The sequence below is a fragment of the Megascapheus bottae genome, chromosome 14 (genome assembly GCF_031878675.1).
Source record: "Megascapheus bottae isolate mThoBot1 chromosome 14, mThoBot2.hap1, whole genome shotgun sequence".
Taxonomy (NCBI): Eukaryota; Metazoa; Chordata; class Mammalia; order Rodentia; family Geomyidae; genus Megascapheus; species Megascapheus bottae.
In genome coordinates this window covers 11,818,122-11,843,637 of record NC_143522.1, presented here as the reverse complement: position 1 = coordinate 11,843,637, position 25,516 = coordinate 11,818,122, and the positions used below count along the sequence as shown (strand labels likewise).

The window sequence follows — 25,516 nt, the reverse complement described above, 5'->3', positions numbered from 1 at the left end:
TATGTAGCTATGATACAGACATGAGCCACTGGCACATGGCCAAAGCATAATTTTTTTTCTAATGATACTGTATTAGGTATATACAAAGGCAGGTAAAAGTTATACGGAATAAAAGCTATGCTAATATCACCAGGAAGCACTAAAAGAGGGGAGTTACCAAGACAACCTTTTAAATAAATGAAGTCAATATATTCTTTATTTTACTAAAAAATTCAGTAATAATATGAGTGAGATTAATTTTTTCAGGGGTGTGTGTGTGAGGGTTAATAATGGGGCTTGAACTCAGGGCCTGGGCACTGACCCTGAGCTCTTCGGCTTAAGGCTAAGGCTCTGCTACTTTAAGCTACAGTGCTACTTTCAGTTTTCTGGTGGTTCAATGGAGAGAAGAGTCTCATGCACTTTCCTGCCCGGGCTGGCTCTGAACTGTGATCCACAGATCTCACCCTCCTGAGCAGGTAGGATTACAGGTGTGAGTCACCAGTGCCTGGCCAAGTGAGATTTTTAATATCAGAATTTTTGATACTAAAACTATTTTATAAATGAAATTATATAATCTATACTTAATTTTATTAATAAAAACAATGCAACACATATTTAGGTAGTTCATTAATGTTAAGTAAGGTTTAAAAAATGTAATTATAACTGGGCATGGTGGCTCATGCCTGTAATCCTAGCTACTCAGGAGGCTGAGATCTGAGGATCCCAGTTCAAAGCCAGCCTGAGCACTAAAGTTCATGAGACTCTAATCTCCAATTAACCACCAAAAACCCCAGAAGTGGCACTGTGGTTCAAGAGGTAGGGCGGTAGCCTTGAGCTGAAGAGCTCAGAGACAGCGCCCAGGCTCAGATTTCAAGTCCCACGACTGACCAAAAAATCAACCAACTAAACAAAAAATCCATGTAATTATAGTAATTGGGATCCAATCACTAGGAATGTTATTTTTTTTTAACTGGTTCTGGGGCTTGAACGCAGGACCTTATGCTCTTGTTCAATCTTTTCTGTTCCTAGGTGGCACTCTACCATTTGAATCACATCATTACTTCTGGCTTTTTGTTGGTAATTTGGAGATTAGAATCTAAGATTTGTCTGCCTGAGCTAGCTTCAAACTAAGATCCTCAGATCTCAGCCTCTCTAGTGGTTAGAATCATAGGCATGAGTTGTTAATACAGGGTGGAATACAGAAATATTAAATGTGTTGTTCCGCAGGTGCCAGCAAACCTGTCATTGGTAAGGTTGGAAAGGCCCCCAAGACTGAAACTCTATGAAGACTGAAATTTTGTGTTATCTGGCTCTGAGAAATGGCATTCAAAATTATTAAGGGTCACTTATGAGCTGTGGTAATCATGTGTAGCAAAGCTTATTTTTTCTACAGAGGAAAAAAATAAGACAGTACTAGTTGTATGCAGAGCATATATACATTTTTCTTCTTATTATAAAACAAAGTCAATTTATAAAAAGAATGTTCTAAGCCCAAATCATGGAAAACTTGATCATCAAAACATCTCTGGAAGATGAAACTGAATGAGGAACATCTGAAGTACCATCTGGGAAATGATACACGAAGTTCCTAATTACAAAGACTAAGAAGTTGTATATATTTTTTCCTATGGTAAATCCTCAAAGTCCACATTTGAGTGATGACAAAAATTTATTTGAAACTATCTCAAGGACAAGTAGAAGTTTTCAAAAAGAAGTTGAAGAGAAACAAAAGACCAGTGTTAAGAGGCTCCTTTTATAAAGGTCTAAGGAAGTTACATTTTACCTTATATAATAGCCTTGGTACTGTCCCTTATAGGGGGCTTTTTTGCTTAAGACTGGCACTCTTCCACATTAGCCACAGCTCCATTTTCAGCTTTTTAGTGATATACTGGAGGTTAAGAGTCAGTTTCCTCTGACTGGGCTTTGAATCATAATCCTCAGATCTCAGCCTCCTGAGAAGCTAGGATTCTTAGGAGCTACAGTTGTGAACCCCTAGCACCAGGCTCACTAGGCAGGAATATTACAGGATTAATCAGCTTTTTTTTTTTTTTTAAATCAGTTATAGGGTCTAGGCACTGTCTCTGAGATTTTGTGTGCAGGACCAGCACCACAGTTCCACTTCTGGTTTTCTGATGTTCAATTGGACTCTGCTGTCAAAGCTGGCTTGGAACTGTATATCTACTGTGTATACTACTTCCTGAGTAGCTAAGATTACAGGTGTGAGACACCAGTGTCTTTTTTTAAAGAAATATCTCTGGTAGCCGAATAGATTTTCTTCACCACTGACTAAGTCATTTAACTTTTTTTTTTTTGAGGGGGGTGGTAGTGGTTCCAGTTCTGGGGCTTGAACTCAAGGTCTGGGTACTGTCTCTGCCCTCCCCCGCAACCTCCCAGCTAATGCTCTACCATTTGAGTCATAGCTCTACTTTCAGTTTTTTGGTGGTTAACTGGAGATAAGAATCTCACAGACTTCCCTGCCCAAGCTGGCTTTGAACCGGAATCCTCAAGATTTCAGCCTCTTGTGTAGTTAGGTACAGACACAATCTACTGTTGTCTGGAAACAACCTAATACTTACTAGTAAACTGGTCAACTACAGATGACATAAAACCACAGTGAGTCCAAATAGCAAATACTGAAAAATCACATAAAGTTAACAATAGTATTCAGGCTTGATGTTTGTTTTTTGTTATTGCTAACAATAAGCTAAGTATGATCTATAACCAGATGATGCCAATTCGTTCCCTATATTAATATGACTTTATCAGGCTTAAAATAGAAAGACAAAGCAAAGCTATGATCTTATCTAGAAAAAAATAAAGCCAAGTAAAATTGCATCCCAAAACATCAATGTTTATTTCAGTCTTTAGCTCTTTTTGTGCTCAGCTGTACAGACTCTAATCATCCCTGAAATACAAGTGATTGGTCTCTTCTGGACCCACGAGTTAAAGGGAGGGAACATTTATCTGCCATCAATTCATGGGACACTAATCTCCTTCCCACTCCTCTGATTACAAGCAAGCAGGATGCTAGAGAAAAGGCCTCAACAGAAGCTTTAAAATAAATAAATAAACCTAGTTCTGCTGCAGGAATATAGAAATGACTGGCATTAATACAGGAGGAAGAGAGCTCTCTAAACAAAATCCAAAGGAAGAGCAGACCCCACAAGCTAACCTAGATTATTGCTAGCAAGATAGCATACTTGTTAAAAATGTATATTTTAATTTTCTGTATTGCAAAGGTCCCCAATTTGCCCAGGGATCTAGCTAAGCTGCCATTTTCTACTACGACTGAGTCTAATCTTTATTTAATGGATTTAGCATCTATCTTTACTAGAGTGGTCTCTAAGGAAAAGGGGAGGGGAGAATGAAGGGGCAGAGAAGAGACAATCTGATCCCCCTCCCCCTTTCATCCATCCAGCGCTCATGTTTGTGTTCAAAATTCAATTACCTCCTTATTGATACTTCACAGAGATATTTAAGCTGCAAACATGAAGCCCTGATTTCCCAAGGGGCCATGCCCCTCTCTATTTCACTGCTCTGCTTCCCCCAGGGTGAATTCCTGAGGCGTCCATATTAATAGGTAATCAGTCACAATTCATTTATTAAACAGCTAGCAAGGTTTATCAGCCTGCCCTGATTAGCCCGAAGAAACCACTGAATTCCTAATTTATTTATGGAAATGTAAGTGTCTTTTTAAATTCTATTCAGGAGCTGCAAGGAGTGTTTTAGTTTAGCATACAGAAATCTAACGGGTAGCACATGCAGTAAGCAAGCTTTCTAGGAAGAGACACTGCTTGCTTGGCACTAGAAGGTACAGGGCTAGGGACATATACTGCAGAGATTCTTGTGGCCACTGGATTTGGGTCCACATAATCCTTGGATTAGTACTTATTTGATTGCTTTCTGTTTATAGAAAGAGTTGGAAATGTTGTCACTAGGTAGCCATTACTATCCACTGTAACAAAAATCAATCTCAGGAATGTTGCTTTTGGATTGGCAGAAAAGTGGCCCTTAATGGAGTAGAATTGAGGACCTCAGTGATTTAAAAGACAATAATTCTTAGCAGAGTTAAAACCAACACCAGGCTGGAATACAAACCACTAAAATAATACTTTCAAGCATTTGTCTTAGAATAGTAACTAAACTAGACCCTATTTTAATCTTACATTGCTTTAGACTATAGTAACAAAACAGCTTTGTGTATCATTTCTACAATTCTCCTCAATTAACAATCCACCCCAAATTGTCCATTACTAATTAAAAGGCCAATACAGATTAAATAAAGCTCTTAGTAGTAACATTAAAACCTATCCTAATTGCCCCAATAGATGCAATTAGAAAAGAAATGTTTTAGGGGCATACATAGATCATATCACCTTGACTTTTGCTTCTAATCGGAATTAAAACAGGCATTTTATTAAAAATGATGAAGACCTGAGCTGGGCACTGGTGGCTCACACCTGTAACTGCAGGACTCAGAGGGCTGAGATCTGAAGACTGTGGTTTGAAGCCAGCCTAGGCAGAAAAAAACCCATGAGACTCTCATCTCCAATAAACTATACAGAAAAGGCCAGAGGTGGCACTATGGCTCAAGTGGTAGAGCACTAGACTTCAGCACATTAAAACAGGCTCAGGGACAGGGCCCAGACCCAAACCTCAAGCCCTAGGACTGGCAAAGGGGAAAAAAAAAGCTGAAACAGTCAGGAGGCATGGCCTAGTAGTACAATGCTTGCCCAGCATGCATGAAGCCCTGGGTTCGATTTCTCAGTACCACATACACAGAAAAGGCCGGAAGTGATACTGTGACTCAAGTGGTAGAGCTTTAGCCTTGAGAAAACTCAAGGACAGTACTCAGGCCCCAGGACTGGCAAAAAAAAAAAAAAGGCTGAAGTATTAAAATATGAAGAATATAATCAATGTTTCAATGCCAACCAAGAGCATACTGTCAATGCTTCTCTCTGGTCACTCACTATCAATATTTCCAAATCCCAAACTGATTTCCTCGTGGAGCCTCCCAACTTAGCCTAGTGAATACAGTGAAAGGAAGCCATAATAATGACCAAAAAAAAAAAAAATCAGACAATTCCTGACTGAAGATCATTCTATCACATACTAACCAGTACTCTTTAAAACTGTTAAGGTCTTCAAAAACAAGGAAAGTCCGAGTAACTGTTAAAGAAATATGACTAGTTGTAATATGGCACTCTGGAAGAAACCTGAAACAGAAAAAGGACATTAAGAAACCTAAATATGGACTTTATTGATTCATTAACTGTAACAAATATACCACATTAATAATAATACTTCTCTTTACAGTTGTCTTGCATATCCAAACTGTGATAAAAATAACTTACAAAGGGCCGGGAGTTTGGCCTGGTGATTAAAGTGCTTGCCTAGCATGCGCGAAGACCCGGGTTTGATTCCTTGGTATTACATACATACAAAAAAGCTGGAAGCGGTGCTGAGGCTCAAGTGGTAGAGCTCTAGCCTTGAGAAAGTCCAAGGACAGTGCTCAGGCCCTGAGCTCAAGCTTAGGACTGGCAAAAACAAACAAACAAACAAAAAAAAAACCTTACAAAATAATCAGTGACTGTCATGGACAAAAATCAGAAGGTGGCCAAAGGATGACTAATTTTTATGGACTTCTAGGAGAAATTTTACTTCTGCTTTTTATTTCCTTGTGCCTAGGGCTTGAAGTCAAGGCCTAGGTGCTGGACCTACGCTTCTGTGTTTAAGGTTAGTATTCTATCACTTTGAGCTACAGCTCCATTTCTTGCCCTTTTTTTTTTTTTTTTGGTCAGTCGTGGGACTTGAACTCTGGGTCTGGGTGTTGTCCTTGAGCTCTTCAGCTCAAGGCTATTGCCCTACCCCTTGAGCCACAGGGCCAGAAACCTCTAGTTTTCTGGTAATTAATTGGAGATAAAAGTCTCACGAACTTTTTAATGCCTGGGCTGGCTTTGAACCATGATCTCAGATCTCAGCCTCCTGAGTAGGATGACAGGCATGAGCCACCTGCACTCGGCCCATTTCTTGCTTTTGATGGTTAATTAGAGATTAGCGTTTCACAGACTTTCCTGCCTGGGCTGACTTCAAACTAGGTTCTTAGCTCTCTGCCTCCTAAGCAGCTATGATTATAGGCGTGAACCACCATCACACAGCTGAAAATATTTACCTTTGAAAAAAATCTTTATTGGAATACTGGAAGATAAAACACTTATAAGGAAAAATGTTTACATATTTAGTTAATTTTTACCTAATAGAAATACCAAAAATGTACTGCACTATTAGCGCATTTAATTATCATTTCTAAATGTATTCTCTAAGTTACTATTGTCATGCAGCATTTCAGTGTCTACTATAGTTACAATAAATGGGCGATCATTCTAAAATACACATGAGAGAAGGAGAAAAAGAGGAGGAAACCAAGAAGAAGAAAGAGGAGGAGGAGAAAGAAGAAAGAGAGGGGCAAAAAGGACTGAAAGAGGGATGGAGGGAGGGAAAGAAGAAAAAAAGAAGAAAGGAAGTCAAGCTAAAACAAAATATAACTGAAAAGGACATCTGTGAATAGAATCACAACATATTCTCAAACCAGACACTTTTTGGATTGTCTCAATTTCTCTCCTTGAGTTAAACTGTCAAGAAACGGTTTGCCTGGATTCTGTCTAAAGACAAAACACATTCTCAAATCAGAAGCATAAATTCCCTCCCACTCTTAAATTCATAATTGCATGCATTAGATATTCTGTTAATAATTTCACAGTGAAACGTAATAACTTATTCGTTTAAGGTCTGTCGTCTTCATTTTAGGTATCATACATAAATGTATTATAAATGGCTTGGCTTCTAAAATGCTAGATATGGAAAAGCCAAAAAAAAAGCATATCATAGAAGACAGAACGATATATACAAAAATGTTTTAGATTTGATTCACAGCTGGATGGGTCCAGAAATTTGCCAATTATAAAATGTGGTCAATGGTCTAAGCTACCCATGGAGACTTTATAGACTAAGTACCAGGGACTTGGAGTGATAGCTGATGAAACCATGATTATCAATGTTTCTCAATGTTTCTGCCTGATAACTACAGGTAGAAAATTGGAAGAAATAATTCAACAGTAAAAAGACAATACAAAACATTAAATATGTAGTCCATCAAAACAATGCCTCTAGATGTGCCCATTTAGTACATTCATCAACATATAGGGAAGGTACAGCAATTATTTCCCACTTATACAAGAGACAAAATTTTAGCACATTACGTGATTTATTTACCCAAGGTCACTAGCTAATAAAGAGCCAAGTTAAGACTTGTAATTCCAATTCCAGCCAAGGATAATTTGTGAAATGGCCCTGTTCTACATAGTATGTATGTTTTGGTCTTTTGACTTCTATGGCATATTATCCTATGTCAAATTCCTTACAACAAGCTGGGTGCTCATGCCTGTAAACGTAGCTACAGAACGCTGAGATCTGGAAGATCATGGCTCAAGGCCAACCTAGGCAGGCAGCAATGTTCACTAGCTTCCACATCCAAAATAACCAATATAAAAAGCAGGGCTGACCAGGCACGGTGGCTCACCCCTGTAACCCTAGCTACTCAGGAGGCTGAGAACTGAGGATCACAGTTCAAAGTCAGCCTGGGCACTAAGGCCCGTAAGACTCTTTCTCCAATTAACCACCAGAAAACCGGAAGTGGTGCTGTGGCTCAAGGGGTAAGGTGGTAGCCTTGAGCTGAAGAGCTCAGGGACAATTCCCATGACCAAAAAGAAAAGGAAAAAAAAAAAAGAGCAGGGCTGGAGATGTAGCTCAAGTGGTAGAGTGCCAGACTAAGTATGAGGCCTTGAGTTCAAAATCCATCCCACCAAAAAAAAAAATCTGACAACTAAAATCTCAAATGCTACTGATTTCATAAACACCAATGTTCTCCTCTGGTATCATCATTTTAAGATAATTTTAATATTAAAAGAGATTAAAATAGCACTCATTTGTAGTACAGGAAACAAAAAAAAACAGGCCATCTTTAATTTTTCTTTTAATTTTTGCTCAACTGCATCTTAATATCCTCATCAATAAATTTCACTGATATCTTTGTCCAAACAGTTAATCAGGATCATAATCTTGACATAAACATATTCCTAAACATGAGGGGAAATGACAGCCTAAGTCCTCCCTAAATATTCTACCCCAAACACCCTCCTCCAAAGTGTAATGCCATAAATAAACTTTTTTCATTACAGGATTTTATGTGGAAAAATGAGTCCTCTATATTTGTGGACTTTCGTTGGTTCATTCACTATCTTAATACATTGAAAAACAAAGGTGGAAAACAGAAAAAAATGTTCTTTCTGATCTATTTATCTTAGCATGCGACTCTTACTCCAATTGAATAAAAAGTTACCAAGAGTCACCCCTCATGTACCCACATTTTAACTAGACACTTCAAAGGGGAATACTGCCACCTACTGAATCATATTCATCACCATCCTTTCTGGATTCCAGGGACACCTCATTTAATAATTAACTGGGAACAAAAATTTAATACTAAGATTGTTTATGTATAAAACAAACCTTTAAGGCACAAAGAGTTGTATACATTAATGGCTACAAATGACAAAAATGCTTCAGAGAGCAATTTCTACTATTCTTCAAGCTCCAATTTTTACTATTCTTATCCCATTAGATAAAAAACTGTTTTGAGAAATCTCTGTGGGGTGGGTTCTCTAATCTTTAACATCTTTTCTTAACTGGTTTGAAAAATACAGATATTTGAGAACTTTCCATGAACATCAAAATAATAAACGAATTTAGCTACATTTCAGCTCAAGAGCTGACAGGCTATTTAGCTTCAAGACTGGATATGCTTCAAATTTTTTTTGGGGGGGGGTCATGGGGCTTGAACTCTGGCCTGGGCACTGTCACTGAGCTCTTCAGCTCAAGGCTACCGCCCTACCCCTGGGTCTGGGTGCTGTCCCTGAGCTCTTCAGATCAAGGCTACCACCTTACCCTTGAGTCTCCTGACTTTGGGGGCTGGTTTTGAACCTTGATCCTCAGATCTCAGCCTCCTTGAGGAGCTAGGATTACAGGTGTGAGCCACCACACCCAGCTGGCTTCAATTTTTATCTTAGTCACTAGTCTTTAAACATTTTTTTTTTTTTTTTTTGCCAGTCCTGGGCTTGAGCTCACGGCCTGAGCACTGTCCTTGGACTTTCTCAAGGCTAGAGCTCTACCACTTGAGCCTCAGCACCACTTCCGGCTTTTTTCTATATATGTGGTACCGAGGAATCGAACCCGGGTCTTCATGAATGCTAGGCAAGCACTTTAACCACTAGGCCAAACTCCCGGCCCCCTTTAAACATTTTTTAAATTAATTTTTAAAGCATAACCAGACACTGGTGACTACACCTATAATCCTAGCTACTCAGGAAGTAAACATCTGAGGACCAGGGTTGGAAGCCTGCCTGGGCAGGAAAATCTGTGAGATTCTTATCTCCAATAAACTACAAAAAAGCCAAAACTGGCAGGAGTTTGGCCTAGTGGTAGAGTGCTTGCCTAGCATGCACGAAGACCTGGGTTCAATTCCTTGGTGCCACCTATATAGAAAAAAGCTGGAAGTGCTGCTGAGGCTCAAGTGGTAGAGCTCTAACCTTGAGAAAGCCCAAGGGTAATGCTCAGGCCCTGAGATCAAGCCCAGGACTGGCAAAAAATAAATAAAAAAAAAATAAAGCCAAAACTGAAGCTGTGACTCAAGTGGTACAGTGCTAGCCGTGAGTAAAAAAGCTTAGGGAGAATGACCAGGACCAAAGTTCAAGCCCCAGGACCACCACAAAAAATAAACAAGTCATCAGTATACACAAATATTTCACAAAAATCACATACCCATGTAACAACCACATATACAGAGAACCACTACCCCATTAGCAGTACCCCCAAAAAACTCCCTCCTCCCGAGCCCTCCCAGCTATCATCATAATCCCAGGGGAATTGTTCTTGCTGCTGTTGTTGCCATATCATTTACTGGGACTGGACCAGATGATCATCTACCTTTTATTGGTGCCAATCCTGGGGCTTGAACTCAGGACCTGGGCACTGTCCTTGAGCTCTCATGCTCAAGGCTAGTGCTCTGCCATTTGAGCCACAGCTCCAGTTCCAGATTTTCTGGAAGTTATCTGGAGATAAGAGACTCAGGCTAGGAGTGTAGCCTAGTGGTAGAGTATTTGTCTACCATGCATGAAGCCCTGCATTAGAGCTCTTGGTAACACATACCCAGAAAAAGCCAGAAGTGGTGCTGTGGCTCAAGTGGTAGAGTGCTGGCAAACAAAAAAACAAAACAAAACAACAACAACAAAAACAAACAAACAAAAGTCTCATGGACCTTCCTGCCTGTATTTGCTTTGAACTGGGATCCTCAGATCCCAGGGTTTTTTTTTTTTTTTTTTTTTTTTTTTTTGCCAGTCCTGGGGCTTGAACTCAGGATCTGTGCAACTGTCCTTGGGTTTCTCAAGGTTAGATCTCTACCACTTGACCCACAGCACCACTTCTAGCCTTTTCTGTGTATATGGTACTGAGGGATCAAACCCGGGCCTTTGTGCATGCTTAAGCAAGCACTCTACCATTAGGCCAAGCTCCCAACATCACAGCTCTCCTCCCCCCCTCCAGATTTTTAAAATTTTATTGTTGGGATAATGTATAGAGGGGTTACAGTTACATTTGTCAGCTAATACGAGCATTACTTCTCGTACAGTGATATCCCTTCTGATCACAGCTTTTTGAATAGCTAGAATTGCAGGCATGAGTCACCAATGTTCTGCCCAGGAACTATTATTTTGATTGTAGCACCACAGAATGGCTTTGCTTGTTTTTTGAACTTTACATATAAATGAAATTATACAGTACATGCTCATTTGTGTCTGGCTTCATTTACTCATTCACAAATGAGACACAATATCACTAAGTTATTTTAATCAGCATTCAAAGGTATCTTTCTACCATAACTTTTTAAAACTCTGATTACATGAAAAAAGCTTTGAAGTGGAGGTGTAAAAAAAAAATCCAATGGGGGTGAGGGGGAGGGATATGGGGACCAAGACATGTGAAAGGGTATCAATGTATGGGAATTAATGCACCATCTATCTGGCAAATATCATGTAACCTTCTATTAATTACAATAAAAATACATGAAAAAGAAAAAAAAATCCAAGATTACAGGAATTTAACTGGAAAACTCTTCCCTCAAGACTTCCCTATTTATAGTGACAAAAAGGCCTTTGTCAGTATGGCAAAAATTCCAGGCCTTACCCTCACTCATGTACTGATCAGGCTTGGTGTAGTCTTATCTCATCATGATGCCTCAACTTAAAGGTAAAAAGGAGACAGCTGCCAGAATATTTTAATACCCATGAATTTAGAGAATTGCTCTATGTCAGTCTAATCATTTTGTAGAGTTATAAAAATATCTGCTACAAAAGTGGTGCTGTAACTAGGTGTCCTTATGTACTTCAGGGTAATAAAACATTGCACAGCTCTGGGTCAAATTCTGCCAAGCCAGAACTGATATATACCAGAGCTGCTATGAATTTTAAAAATTGCTTCTGCTAAGCTTATTTAAAAGATTCCTGTTTATTTAACTAGAAATTAGCTGTAATAGTAGCCAACTGCATCAGTGCTTCAATCGTGTGTCTAATAGAAATTTTTAAAAAATCACTACTGCATGTCATAAAGAGGTTCACATTTAACAAACATGAAAAGACTTTAAAAATCTATATTTTAAATTAAGAATCTTCGATACTCTGGTGGATAGTGAATCTGTTCAACATAGAAGCAGAAATAATCTAAATCATTGCCAAGGCACAGGTCAAATTCATGTAAGGGCAGAGAGGCTACACAGTGACTACTTTCTTTGTTGCCACTTAGGCATGTAACAGAGTAAGTCTAGACAGGCTTGGTTTAGTGGCCAAATCAAGACATAGGATTTGCTTCTCTAAATGCATAGTTACTGGTCTACATGTGGAAGAATAAACAAAATTTTTTTTTTGTTGTACTATTAAACTAGACTACCAACAAGAAAAATAGTTAAGAAAAAGGATTTATACAGATTAATACAATAGCAACTGCTATGCAGACTATTAGATTTCACACCAACTTTTACCATGAGGAAGGAACCAATTTGCCTCTGGTGGTGAGTAAGATGTGTTTCTTTGATCTCAGTTTAAATACCATTTTTAAAAGATACTATATGCACTGTGAGCCTATTCTGAATTCTCATGTCTATGAACTTCTGTACTACTCGAATGTTTTTGTCTGTTTGTTTGGTGTGTGTATGTACCAGAACTTGAATTCTCATTCAGCTTGCTTACCTGGCTCTACCACTTGAACCAAGTATCCGGTCCAGCATTTTGTTGGTTAATTAGAGATGGAATTTTGCAGATTTTTGGGGGGCCAGGCTGGCTTTAAGCCACAATCTTTTAGGTCTCTGCCTCCTGATTATTTAAGATTATAGACATGAGCCTTAAGTGCCTAGCTTCAAGCCGCTCTTAACACATGCTCTCACATGGCAGTGTGAACCACCTTTTCACTCATTTCCCTGTTCCCCTAATCAGATTACAAGTGTCTTGAGAGATGCTTATAGATTTGAGCACTTCAGGATAGAAAGGGAATGACTTTCCAAGGAGTGGCAGGGCAATTACACAAAACCAAAACAACTGTCAGATACAGGATAAGTATTTTGCTGCTGTTGTTTCTTTTTTGTTGTAGGATTTAAACTCAGGGCCTGGGCACTGTTCCTAAGCCTTTTGCTCAAGGCTAGTGCTCTTTGAGTCATAGCTCCACTTCTAGTTTTTGAAGTGGTTAATTAGTGGAATCTCACCAGGACTTTTCTGCTCAGGCTGGATCTGAACTGATCTCAGCTAGGGTTACAGATGTGAGCCACCAGTGCTGGGCTTTCGTTTTGTTTTTATTTGCAGCATGTGGGATTAAACTCAGGGCCTTGCACCTGTACTAGGCATGTGCTCTACTCTTAGTTTTTATTGTTATTGTGTTGATATGTTTGCTTGTTTTTGAATCAGTTCCACTGTTCTCTTCCCTTAATCAAACTTTCTCTTGCCTTAATCTCCTTTGGAAATCTAAGTATGTGCCACTGTGCTAGCCAGGACAAGTTTTTGTTTGAGTGGTTTTATAAATGTTTTATTCCAACACTAGCGAAATGTCTTTTTCAGAAGCCTGAATTTTACATCCTCCCTATCATGGACAATGAAAAATTATTCTTAATCGCTATAATTTAAAACTCTAAATCCAGAGGTAATATTTTTTCTCTTTAATTCTTCTGACTTCCCAACTGGGGTAAAAAACACAAGTTTGAGGTATGTGAATTCATACTTTCACTGGTATAAAATGCCATGAACAAAAATAACAAAGCTGGTAACAACCAGTTTTCCTTGATTGCATAAGAAATACTTCAGAATCTCTCACTGGAAAGCAGGTGATCAAAAGGGATACTTATTGTCATGCTTTTTAGAAGGAAGCAGTGCATAGCTTCAAAGACATCATTTTCACAGATCTGAAGAAGAGAGCACTATTGATACTAAGAAGGCAAGAGAGTATCAAAGATGTAGACAGCACCCGTAAATGCAATATGAAAGAATTATCTGGGTAATGGAAGTTCATGCCTATAATCCTAGCCACTCAGGAGGCTGAGATCTGGAGGATCAAGGTTCAAGGCCAGGCAAGGCACAAAAATGCACTAGATTCTGTAAATAATCATCAAACAACATGGATGGGGGCCGGGAGCTTGGCCTAGTGGTAGAGTGCCTGCCTAGCATGCACAAAGTCCTGGGTTCCATTCCTCAGTACCACAGACAGACATAGAAAAAAGCTGGAAGTAGTGCTGTGATTCAAGTGGTAGAGCACTAGCCTTGAGGAAAAAGTCTAAAGACAGTGCTCAGGCTCTGAGTTCAAGCTCCACGACTGGCAAAAAAAAAAATTGAACTTCTGGAAGATTCCAAAAATATTAAACTCAAATATGAAAAGCTGCTAATTGATACTATAACCAATTATGATTGATAAGAGCTTTAAGTCATAATATTTGCCCTTGAGCAATGAAAAGTAAAAATCAGATTAGTCGAATGGTCAATTACATTGCGATTCACTATATTTCTTTCACTATATTCATTACATTTCTTTTCATAGTGAAATAGAAGAAATAGTAAGAAGGCAAGAAATAGTATCCAAGATCAGGATCATATTCTGTTAAGCTATAGGTATTATCACAAAGCTTATCGCAAGTTGATCATTATATTACAAAGCATTCAACCTATTTTCAGTGATCACTCCACTTGTAATAGCTCCAGGAAACAGATGCTTTAGTTTAATTCTATAGCCTATTGTTTAGCGTTTTATAATGTTCAGTTTTTTACTCCCCTATAAAAATGTAGGCACTATATGAAGGTCAAGGGAAAACAAAAACAGGTTCTAAGCCATAGTTTACTGACCTTCAGTTTAGTGTATTGGTGTCCAACAGTCACATGAAAATCTTTTGAAATTGTGTTAGAAAGGGAGGAAAGGAGTAAGGAAAGCAACAGAGGGATGAAATTGATTGGAATACCTTGTATTTCTGAATGGAAATATCTCAGCGATGCCCCCACCCTGGACAACTAATGCATGCAAATAAGCAAAGAAAATGTCTGGAAGAAACAGGAGAATGTCTGGAGAAACAGGTGGTAGTGGTGATCTCTGCAAATTCATTTTATATTCTCACATTATTAAAAAAATTTATAAAGAGCTTGTAATAATTGCATAGGTTTACAATATTCTTTTTAACAGTCCAGAGAGATCTCTGCAATGGTTCTTCTCAAAACACTAAGACCCTTCTCTGCTGTTGTACTGTCCATAATGAAAAAAGTAGTGATTCCTTTTATTACTTAAAGCCATTGTAACATTCCATAGACTGCTTTTGTTAAAGAATTGCCTTGTGAGGAGGAGAGAAAATATTCATGCAACAGCATTATGAAACTGGAAGGGGGAAAAAGGTCTGCTTCAGATGGGGCCGTGGACAAGACAATCCACAAGTGCCAACCAGCTCTAGGGCTGGGAAGATCTCAGGAGAGCCATTGCATTTCAATTACCATCACTAACATTACTTATTATTTGGCCTGTTCCAGTCCCTCAGGAAGGCAGCCTGTGATGATAATATCCAGCCTCTTCTTGTAAAACAATTCATTAGGCAAAGCAGAACAGCTGGGGCTGCCACGTGCGAGTTCTTAAAGCACCGCCCCACTGGGACCTCTGGCCCAGATTTCCCTTTTGAGAGGGACAACCACCACCCCTCTGGCAGCTGTAGAGTCCTCCAGGGACACTTCAAGTTTAATCAGTAAGTCCTGCACTGCAGTGGGCCATTTGATTTCTAACATAAACTAATGGCACTTCTGCTTTCAGCAGGTTACACCAGATATCAGATAAGAGGCTTTAGCTTATTTTTATCTTGTTCTAAAGCTTGAGTTAATGAGGCAGCAAAAGATACTGTCATAGAACCCAGTGTAGCTATATTATCCAATAAACAGACTCTTTCCAAGACAGGTTTAATATGGATCGAGGAGGTAAAGGCTGGCTTAATATTGATCCTATTGGGAGGATGAGAATGCATTCACCATAAGTAGAGTGAAATCAGGCATAAGGTTCTACAGTACACAAAGTGCTACAAAAAGGTAACAAGTTGCCTTTAAAGACTAAGGGTGGGTGGGAGTGGGGGATGGGAAATGGGGACCAAGACATGAGAAAGGGTATTAATGTTTTTGAAGTAATGTACCTTCTATCTGGTGAATATAATGTAACCCTTCTATTAATTACAATAAAAAGATATGGAAAAAAAGACTAAGGGTAAAAATGCTAATTTTTGCCATTTTAAACAGCATAAACTGATTCAGTTAGCATTTTGAACTAAGTTTTAAAACTTGCTTCTAAACAAATTATCCATTTTCATATATTTTGTTGAAATGTTCTTGGGAGTTAGTTTTACTGCCAATTAAAATACCCATGATTAAAATAGCTTTATATTGGGCTGGGGTCATCACTCAAAAGTGCCTGCTTACCAAGCACAAGGTCCTGAATTCAAACCCAGTACCATCAAGAAGAGCTTTAGGTAAATTATATTATATGATATATTAAATATTATGTGCATAATGCTATAAAATCATTAACAGTTTTAAAAAATTATGTTAAATGGAGAAGTTTGCCTCTAACTTCTGAATTTCACCAAAGGCTATACTACAGAACTTCACAGACAATTCAATCATTTATTCAACAATACTAATTACCTATTACAGTCAACACTATGCAAAACACACTAAGGATTCCTAACTATTGAATTAAATAATCCTTGCTAGCTGCATAAAATATTGCTTACATAACCCTTCCCTTAGAAAAAAAATCTTAAATTTATTTTGGCAAATATACAGAAATCAGAAAAATAGGTGTTTCTGTTCCCTATACTATAAATATCTATGACAGGTTCTATTCGGCAATTTCAAAAGATGAATGTTTCTAGAGTGGTTTGTCTTCTTAAAAATTAAAAAGAGCTGAGACTTTCTTATATATTTTCTTGAAGAAATAGCAAGAAAGGAAAAGAAAGGGAAGAGAAGAGGATTGGGAAAGGGAAGAGAAGATTGGGAAGAGGAAGAGAATAGGAAAGGGAAGGGGAAAAGACAGTCAAGGGAAAAGGGAAAGGGAAAGGAAGGAAAGAAAAAGTAAAGAGAAATCCTGCAAGATCCTTAAAATGACATATTAGGGGCTGAAGATATAGCTCAGTGGTAGAGCATTTGCCTAGTGTGGCCCTGAGTTCAACCCACAGCAGAGATTTAAAAAATAAAAGAAAACCCAAGAGATAGATACTTGGTGTGCTTTTAGCCATTAATAGAGTACCAAACATGCTTACTATGGTTAAAAAAAAAAGATAATCAACAAATTAAAATAAAGTCCAAGTTCCAAACATTGAGCCCACAGAGGCATCTTGAAAATCACTAATTCTAGCCAGGCCCAGTGGCTCATGCCTGTAATCCTAGCTACTCAGGAGGCTGAGATCCCGGTGCAAAGCCAGCCTGGGCACTAAAGATCATTAGATTTTTTACCTCCAATTAACCACCAGAAAACCAGAAGTGGGGTTGTGGTTGAGGGGTAGGGCAGAAGCCTTGAGCTGAAGAGCTCAAGGGACAGTGCCCCATGACCGACCGACAGACACACACACACACCTCTCTAATTCAACACAACCACTGAATCAAATCCTCAATTTTTGCTTGACCACTGCTCTTGCACAGCTCTGTCCCCTGCTATTGCTGAAAATGCTGACCATTTTTCTCAACATCCACTCTTCCTTCTTATAATATTATGACCAACAGTATGACCTCGAGCAAATGATTGTATTCTTTTGTAGCTAGGTCAGTCCAGGTGACTGATTTTGTAAGACTACCTAAAGAAAAAAAAGATCCAGATTCGTAAGAGCCTTTTTGTTTTGTCTTGTTTTCTCTTCTACCAGTTCACATTTTTTGGCCTATGACTCAGATGCAATGGCTGCCACCGCAGAGTTCATAAGGATAAAACTATGTACTACAGAAGAACACTGCTAAGATATCACTTAGTTCTTGATGACCCTGAAGGAGTGTCCTACACATGTTAGCCTGTCTGCCTCTAGCCTTCTTGTGGGGGAAGGGGGATCTACCCAGTAAAGCCATATGCATTTGGGTTTCCTACTATTAGAGGTTTTACTTTCTTCCAACCAATGAACTTGATGTCAATCTTTTATCTATAGCCTAATTATAATTTACTCATTTAAAAAATGATTGAACAAGACCTTAGCATATAGTCCAGGTTCCACCCCAAATTGTATTCTCCTATTTACTTAAAATCTGGACATTATCTTGACTCTTTTTTGTCTCTCTAATATATAACAATTTCATAATGTTTTTCCTTTCCCAAATTCCAATCCTGCTCCCTTTTGCAGTCACACAGTGACTTCAATAATCTACAGAGCCTCAGGGCTGCATTGCATCACCACATCCTTCAGTTTTCTCCAGGGACTGCCTCTGGCTTTAGGAAATGATTCCTTTTAGGCTTTCCATAACCTAGCTCCTCTTCACTTTTCTCATCACACTTTTTAGTATTTTAACTGATCCATACCCAAAAAATTGCTTTTCAGGTGAAGTGTATTCATTCCTCCCACATGCAAATAACTAGCTATCAAGTTCTACTTCAAGTCATATCTCTTCTAAGAGGTGTTCCCTGAAATCTTTACCTCATTTTTTCCTCCTTAAGAATTTGCAGGGGCTGGGAGTTTGGCCTAGTGGTAGAGTGCTTGCCTAGCATGCACGAAGACCCGGGTTCGATTCCTCAGTACCACATACATAGAAAAAAGCCAGAAGTGGTGGTGAGGCTCAAGTGGTAGAGCTCTAGCCTTGAGAAAGTCCAAGGACAGTGCTTAGGCCCTGAGCTCAAGCCCAGGACTGGCAAAAAAAAAAAAAAAAAAGAATTTGCAAAGGGGGTGGGAGTTTGGCCTAGTGGTAGAGTGCTTGCCTAGCATGCACAAAGACCTGGGTTCAATTCCTGGGTACCACATACATAGAAAAAAGCCGGAAGTGGTGCTGAGGCTCAAGTGGTAGAGCTCTAGCCTTGAGAAAGTCCAAGGACAGTGCTCAGGCCCTGAGCTCAAGCCCAGGACCGGCAAAAAAAAAAAAAAAAAAAGAATCTGCAAAGGACCAACAGTGTGGCCCAACAGTAGAGTGCTTACCTAGCATGCACGAAGCCCTGGGTTAGATTCCTCGGAACCCCCCCCCCCTCCGACACACACACACACACACACACAGAAAAAGCTGGAAGTGGTGCTGTGGCTCAGGTGGTAGAGCCCTAGCCTTGGGAAGTTCAAGGAAAATGACCAGACCCTGAGTTCAAGTCCCCAAGCTGGCAAAAAGAAAAAAAAATGCACAATATGCCCAGCAAAAGAACATAGCGTGTGGTGAACATGATGTGAGAAAGGCCAGACAGGACCCAGCTCAAAAGTCCTTGTTAAAGGTTTTGGCTTTATCATAAGAACAATGGGAAACCATTGATTTATTGTGAAGGGAAGGGATTGAGATCACATATCAATTTGTTTCAGAACTACTCCAACTGTAGAATGCAGTAAATATTGGAAAAAAGATCAATTTTACTACTAATTTGGCTGAGAGAAAGGGAGAGGAAGCTATGATAAAGCTGGCTTGTTGTACAAGGAAAAGTTGAAACTCAATATTCTAGAGGAAAATTAGTCATTTGAGTAAATTTATGTTTACAGCAGGGAAAAAGTGGTAAGTGATGGTGGACACTAATGTTCCTCTGCCAAGAATGACATTAGAATACCTAAACTTTGATTGGATGGATACTGTTCTAATAAAAAAAGTTCTATCAGTTACTTAGGAACAAGTCAAATCTTAAGGGAGAAGATATTTAAAACAATATAGTTGGGGCCAGGAGTTTGGCCCAGTGGTAAAGTGCTTGGCTAGCATACATGAAGCCCTAGGTTCAATTCCTTAGTACCATATACACAGAAAAAGCTGGAAGTGGTGCTATGGCTCAAGTGGTAGAGCTCTAGCCTTGAGAAAAAACCCCCAATATTGTTGATTTTTCTTGGGATATGACTATGTTACTATTATTACAAAGAAAGTGTCCTTGTTATTTTTGTTTTCTTCTCTATTCTGTAGTACTTGCATGTGGACTCAAGGCCCTACATTTGCTAAATAGGTGCTCTACCACTTAAGCCATGTGCCCGGTACCCCAAATCTGTCTCTGAGAAAATATTTAGTGTTGTAGCCATTAAAATTTATTTCCAGTGGTCACAGAGAAAGGAAACAACACTTCCATGAATGCACAAAGTAGAAAGAGGAGGTACTGGATTCTTAAAAAAAAAAACAAAACTTTTTTTTCATAACAAATTGTTAAAAAGAGGAAAAGTCTTATTGGCATGTGTTAAGTTAGTGAAGAGGGCTTTTCTCCTGACCTATATGTGGCACTGGCATTCATCTGTTTACTTGATAATTTGAAATAACTTTCTAAAAGTCTATAATTGTGAGAACCCTGGTATCTGACAAAGAAAAATATCAAATGATAATTTTCACTGAAGCATCATCCCTTCCACAAGTAGTTAGCAGATCAATACTGCAGTAGTCACAATAGATTTAAACCCGGCTCTGCACAGCTTCCATTTGCTGCCAGATGGAGGAGAATTGAAGCGGTTGCCAGCACTCCTTCAATCCGTTGATACTTGACTGAAGCCTTCTCCAGCAGCCCTTGTTTGTTAATCCTTTAATACTGGGTCACCAAGACCTGCTGTAGAGCAGTTCAAGTACTAGTAGGATGCTGGGTACTGCAGCTCACACGTGTAATTCTAATTACTCAGGAAGCTAAGGTCTGAGGATTGTGGTTCAAAGCCAGTCTTGGGCACTAAAGTCCATGAGACTTTTATCTCCAATTAACCACCAGAAAAATGGAAGTGGCACTGTGGCTCAAGGGATAAGGTGGTAGCCCTGAGCTGAAGAGCTCAGGGACAATGCTCAGGCCCAGAGTTCAAGTCCTACAAGTGACAAAAACAAAAACAAAAAATACAAACAAGGTATAGTCTCTTATCTGCCTTGTTCATGGTTAATGGTTACCTGCAAACCACCACTTTAAACAGGAAAAAGCTAGTAATAGTTGAGAATGAAGACATGCTACATATGGTCTTCCTTTTTGTTTTTGGTTGGTCATGGGGCATGAACTCAGGGCCTGAACCCTGTCCCTGAGCTCAGATCTCAGCCTCCTGAGTAGCTAGGATTACAGGTGTAGTGACCAGTGCCAGGCTATTGTCTTCCTCTTAACTTTAACTGCACCCACTCTTCAGAAGAAATCAGTGTTCTGAAATAGAAGTTCCCTGTTTCAAAGTTAAAAAAAGAAAAAAAGATGAGAAGCCCCATGTTTTAAAGTTAAGGAAAAAAGATAATAAACAAGCAAATAAGATCCAGCTATACTTAACAAAAGATTAGGACCGAGAAATCATCTTAATGGTATAAAAATAGAGTGAAAGCTTTTTTTGTATCTTTTATACAGTACAAGTTGCATTTCTATTTAGAACATGAACATTGCCGGTCCAATGTTCTACTTCCAACAGCTATCCTAGGAGATCATGTGATCATAAACAAACAAACAAATGAACAAGGCCAAGGTCAAGTATCAATTCCTATCCCAGTCACCCTACCTAATCTCCCAGCAGGCTAATGCAAATCAAAGCAAACACTTCACTGCTTAGGTAGATAGTGCAAAACCTATACTTTTCCCAAGAGAGACCTGTAAAACAGGACAGTCACTGACAGCAGTACAATTACTGACACAGATACAGACTTTATGGACATGTTTATCTCTGCTGTAAATCCACACTCTCTCTCCACTCCGATTCACGAGTCATAAAGAAATTGCAGATAATGAAAAAGTTGGGGAAATTTACAGCATGTCGGAAACCTCAGACAGCCAGAAGAAATTAAAGAGCTGACTAGGGATAAATCACACAGGTACAATTAAAACTTCCCACATACCTCTTCATTTCTAAACTGAGGCACAATCCAAGGGACCTGATGAAATGTTGAGGTCATGACTCCTCAGGATGTAATCATTGCTTAACTAACTGCATGTTAAAAATTAGCCAACTCATGGGTCATGCATATACACTGCTTTCCTGCTGCTGTCCTGAATGCCACATCTCTACAAGAAGCACCGCATAGCAATTCTACCTGTAAACAGGCTGAACTGCAACAAGCAATAAATGGAAAGGTGATGCCCCTTTCCCTGCTATCTCCATAGGTGCAGGACATCTTTTACCACTGCCACTGTGGGATGAGCATTAAAATGAGAAAGTGAAGCTACAATGGGTCAATGAACTTGGAGGTTTCTTGTTCCCCAATAAATAATCATTCTGAAGGTTTCATTTGATGTCTTTTCAACATTCCAAAAGAGATCTTAAGGGACTGTTATACTCGATACTAGAATAAGAATCACTTCTGGTACCACTTGCTTTTCAATAGTAGACTGAGGTAATGGTTCATATTCCAATCATCTCTTAAAAGGTTAATTAATGTATAACTCTTCTTGTTCAATAAAGTAGGTCAGAAAAATTCCCAAGAATTAATGCCTTTTCTTTTTTTCCTTCTTTCATTTCTATTTTTTTTAAACTCTTCTTTGTTTGCGTGTGTGTGTGTGTGTGTGTGTGTGTGTGTGTGTGTGTGTGTGTGTATGTGCTGAAACTGGAGCTTAAACTAAGTAAGGGCCTGGGTGCTATCCCTGAACCTTTTTGCTCAAGGCTAGATAGTGCTCTAACACGTTAACCATTGTACCACTTCTGGCCTTTTTGGTGGGTAAATGGAAATAAAGAGTTTCTAAATGCCCAGACTGGTTTTGAACCCTTCCATCTCAGTCTTCTGAGTAGCTAAGATTACAGGTGAGCCACCAGTGCCCAGCCAATGCCTAGTTCTTAAATAGCTTAAGTGTTCCACACCACTGAAGATTAGAAGAAAATTAACTTTGGGTCCATCTTTTCTATAATGCCTTAAAAAAAAAAATCCTAGATTTGCAAACTAAGATACATGACTTACAGATATTTTCTATCATCCCATGTATTATCTTTGTACTAACTTGTTGATGTCTTTTGAAAAGCAATATATATGACATTTTTTCTTAAATGTGTTAGCATAGTTCCTAGAAAAAAAACTGTCTAATTGAATGTAAAAATATTTGTTTTATATATTTATAATAAATCTATAATTTCAATTTTGGCAAAAAATATCCTATGTGAAGGGGGAAAAAAAGGAGATTCTAATACATGTGTTCTCTTCATCTCCCCAACTTATTTAGATACATAGAAGGTTTTAAAAATTACTTACAAGGTCTTCCTGGAAAGCAGCAATGCAATAACATACATGCAATCGTGCTGAATAGTAGATGAGCCACAGACCTATGTTAGATGAATCTGTGTTAAGAGTAGAACTAAGGCTGGGCATAGGTGGCTTACACCTTCAGTCCTATCTACTCAGGAACTGAGATCTGAGGATCGCAGTTGGAAGTCAGCCCAACCCAGAGATGGGGAGTAGGGGTGGAGAGAAGTTCCCCGTGAGACTCTTATCTCCAATTAACCACTCAAAATCTAGAAGTGGTGCTGTGGCTCATTGAGGCAAAGCTTAGAAACAGCACCCAGCCTCTGAATTTAAGACGCAGTGCAGGCAAACATCCCACTCCCATCCCCGAAAAAGTTTCGCTAAGGTCAGGATGAGACAGTAATACCAGCACTTGGGTGGCTGAGGTTAGATGAGACTGGATGATCAGAAGTTTGAGGCCAGCTCAGGCAAAGTAAGGGAGACCCTATATCAAAAACAAAACAAAAACAAAAAGAACTAGGTCATAACTTACTGCTCTGGATTCAATTCATAGCTCCTTGAAGTATAAAAATAAGCAAACAACATCAAAGCCCACTCTCAATCCTAGCACACAAGAGGTTGAGGCAGAGGAAACATGTATTTAAGACCAACTAGCCTGGGCTACATTGCAAAGAACCTATATTAAATCACTTTAAGCCAGACATGATTGTACTTGTCTATAATGCTAGGTAAATGGTGTTTGACTAAGAGATTAATAAAGTTTAGTGTGACTTTTATCAGTAGTTTGGACACCAAAAGAAATTATTAGATTAAAAAACATTTAAGCTCGTTGGGGTATTAACTTCTATTATTTAAGACATAGTACTTAATTCATATGGCAAATATTTATTGTATATCCTATTTATTGTGTATGTTTAGGGAACTGTGCTAGGCATCAAGGACTTACAGAAGTAAAGAGATTGTAATTGATGTCATAGAGCAAACATTCCAGTACATTAGGCATCACACAATCCTTTGTGGATAAATTGTTCAACTACAGTGTAGAAAGGGGTTGAAAGGGCAGGATGCATCTCCTAAGAGAGACAGCTTTAGGTATGAAGAATGGATAGGAGGTAACTAAGTAGAAGATGAGTTTTCAAGAAGGGCAGCAGCCTGGAAAAGGGCCTTTGAAGTGAAAGAAGGTTAACATGACTAGAATTCAAAGCTGGTGAGACAAAGACCATGTGACATTTCTCATTCTGTTTTAAGAATATGAAACCTTATGAACACTATTATAAGTAAACACTTCTCTTGTCTGTGTACCTTTTAAACCAAACAGCTACAGATCCATTTAAAGTTGATTCACATTCAGATTAATTAATTCAATTAGTTCTAAGCATTCAGTTCAACTTTTGGGGAGTGGGTGGGAGGGGGAAGAGACCAAAAGCATATAGCTTACAAAACTGACTCATGTTTTCCTAAGGGAAAAAAGGCTGAGTTTGAGTTGAGTTTTTGTTTTGCTTCCATATAAAAAGAGTCATTACATGATCCTCTACTTGAGTGACCCATAAACTCCATTTCCAAACTCCTAGAATTAATAAACCACTTTAGCAAAATGGCAGGATACTAAATTAACCTTCAAAAGTCAGTAGCCTTCTTGTACACCAACAATACACATACAGAAGGCCAAATCAAGAAAATGATCCCATTTGCAATAGCCCCCGAAAGAATAAAATATTGACCTAGAATAGCCAAAACAATTTTAGGCAAAAAGAGCAATGCAGGTAGTATTATAATACCAGACTTCAAACTCTACTATAGAGCCATAATAACAAAAACAACATGGTATTGGCACAAAAATAGACCAGAAGATCAATGGAACAGAATAGAAGATCCAGAAATAGAACCACATACCTATAGGCAACTTGTATTTGACAAAGGAGCCAAAGATATACAGGGGAACAAACACAGACTATTCAATTATTGGTGCTGGAAAAACTGGGCAGCCACATGCAGAAAACTAAAAATTGACCCTAGCCTTTCGCCATGCACAAGCATCAACTTAAAATGGACCAAAGATCTCAATGTCAGACCAGAAACCGTGAAACTGCTACATAATAGAGTAGGAAACACACTGGAACTCATAGGCACAGGCAAAAGATTCCTGAACAGAATCCCAGGCTCACAAGAAATTGGAGAGAGACTCGATAAATGGGACTACCTAAAAATAAAGTTTCTGCACAGATAAAAGCATAGCCACAAAAGTAGACAACCAACCAACTGGGAAAAGATATTCACCAATAATACATCAGACAAATGCTTAATATCCAGTGTCTACAGGAACTCAAACTAATCCCCCACCCAAACCCAACAAACCATTCACTAAATGGGGAAGGGAACTATGCAGAAAAGCATATGAGAAAATGTTCATCATCCATGGTCATAAAGGAAATGCAAATAAAAACTACCCTAAGATACCACCTTACCCCCACAAGAATGGCCAAGATTTTGAACTCAATGACAGATGCTGGCGGGGTTGTGGAGAAAAAGGTACCCTACTGCACCGCTGGTGGGATTGTAAGCAAGTTCAGCCACTCTGGAAAGCAGTGTGGAGGTTTCTTAAAGAACTGAAAACAGACCTTCCCTACGCT

General features: G+C 38.9%; 1 protein-coding gene across 4 annotated transcripts in view; it reads right to left on the bottom strand.

Annotated features, from left to right (window-relative positions):
* The window catches only part of Lin52 (lin-52 DREAM MuvB core complex component), an 81,228-nt gene that overhangs the window by 27,935 nt on the left and 27,777 nt on the right, over nt 1-25,516 (bottom strand). The window contains exon 6 of one of the 4 annotated variants that reach the window (XR_016537572.1): nt 5,097-5,195. The exons of the other annotated variants lie outside the window; for them this stretch is intronic. The gene's annotated coding sequence lies outside the window, so the exon portion shown is untranslated. The remainder of the gene's footprint in view (nt 1-5,096; nt 5,196-25,516) is intronic. 4 annotated transcript variants of the gene reach the window in all.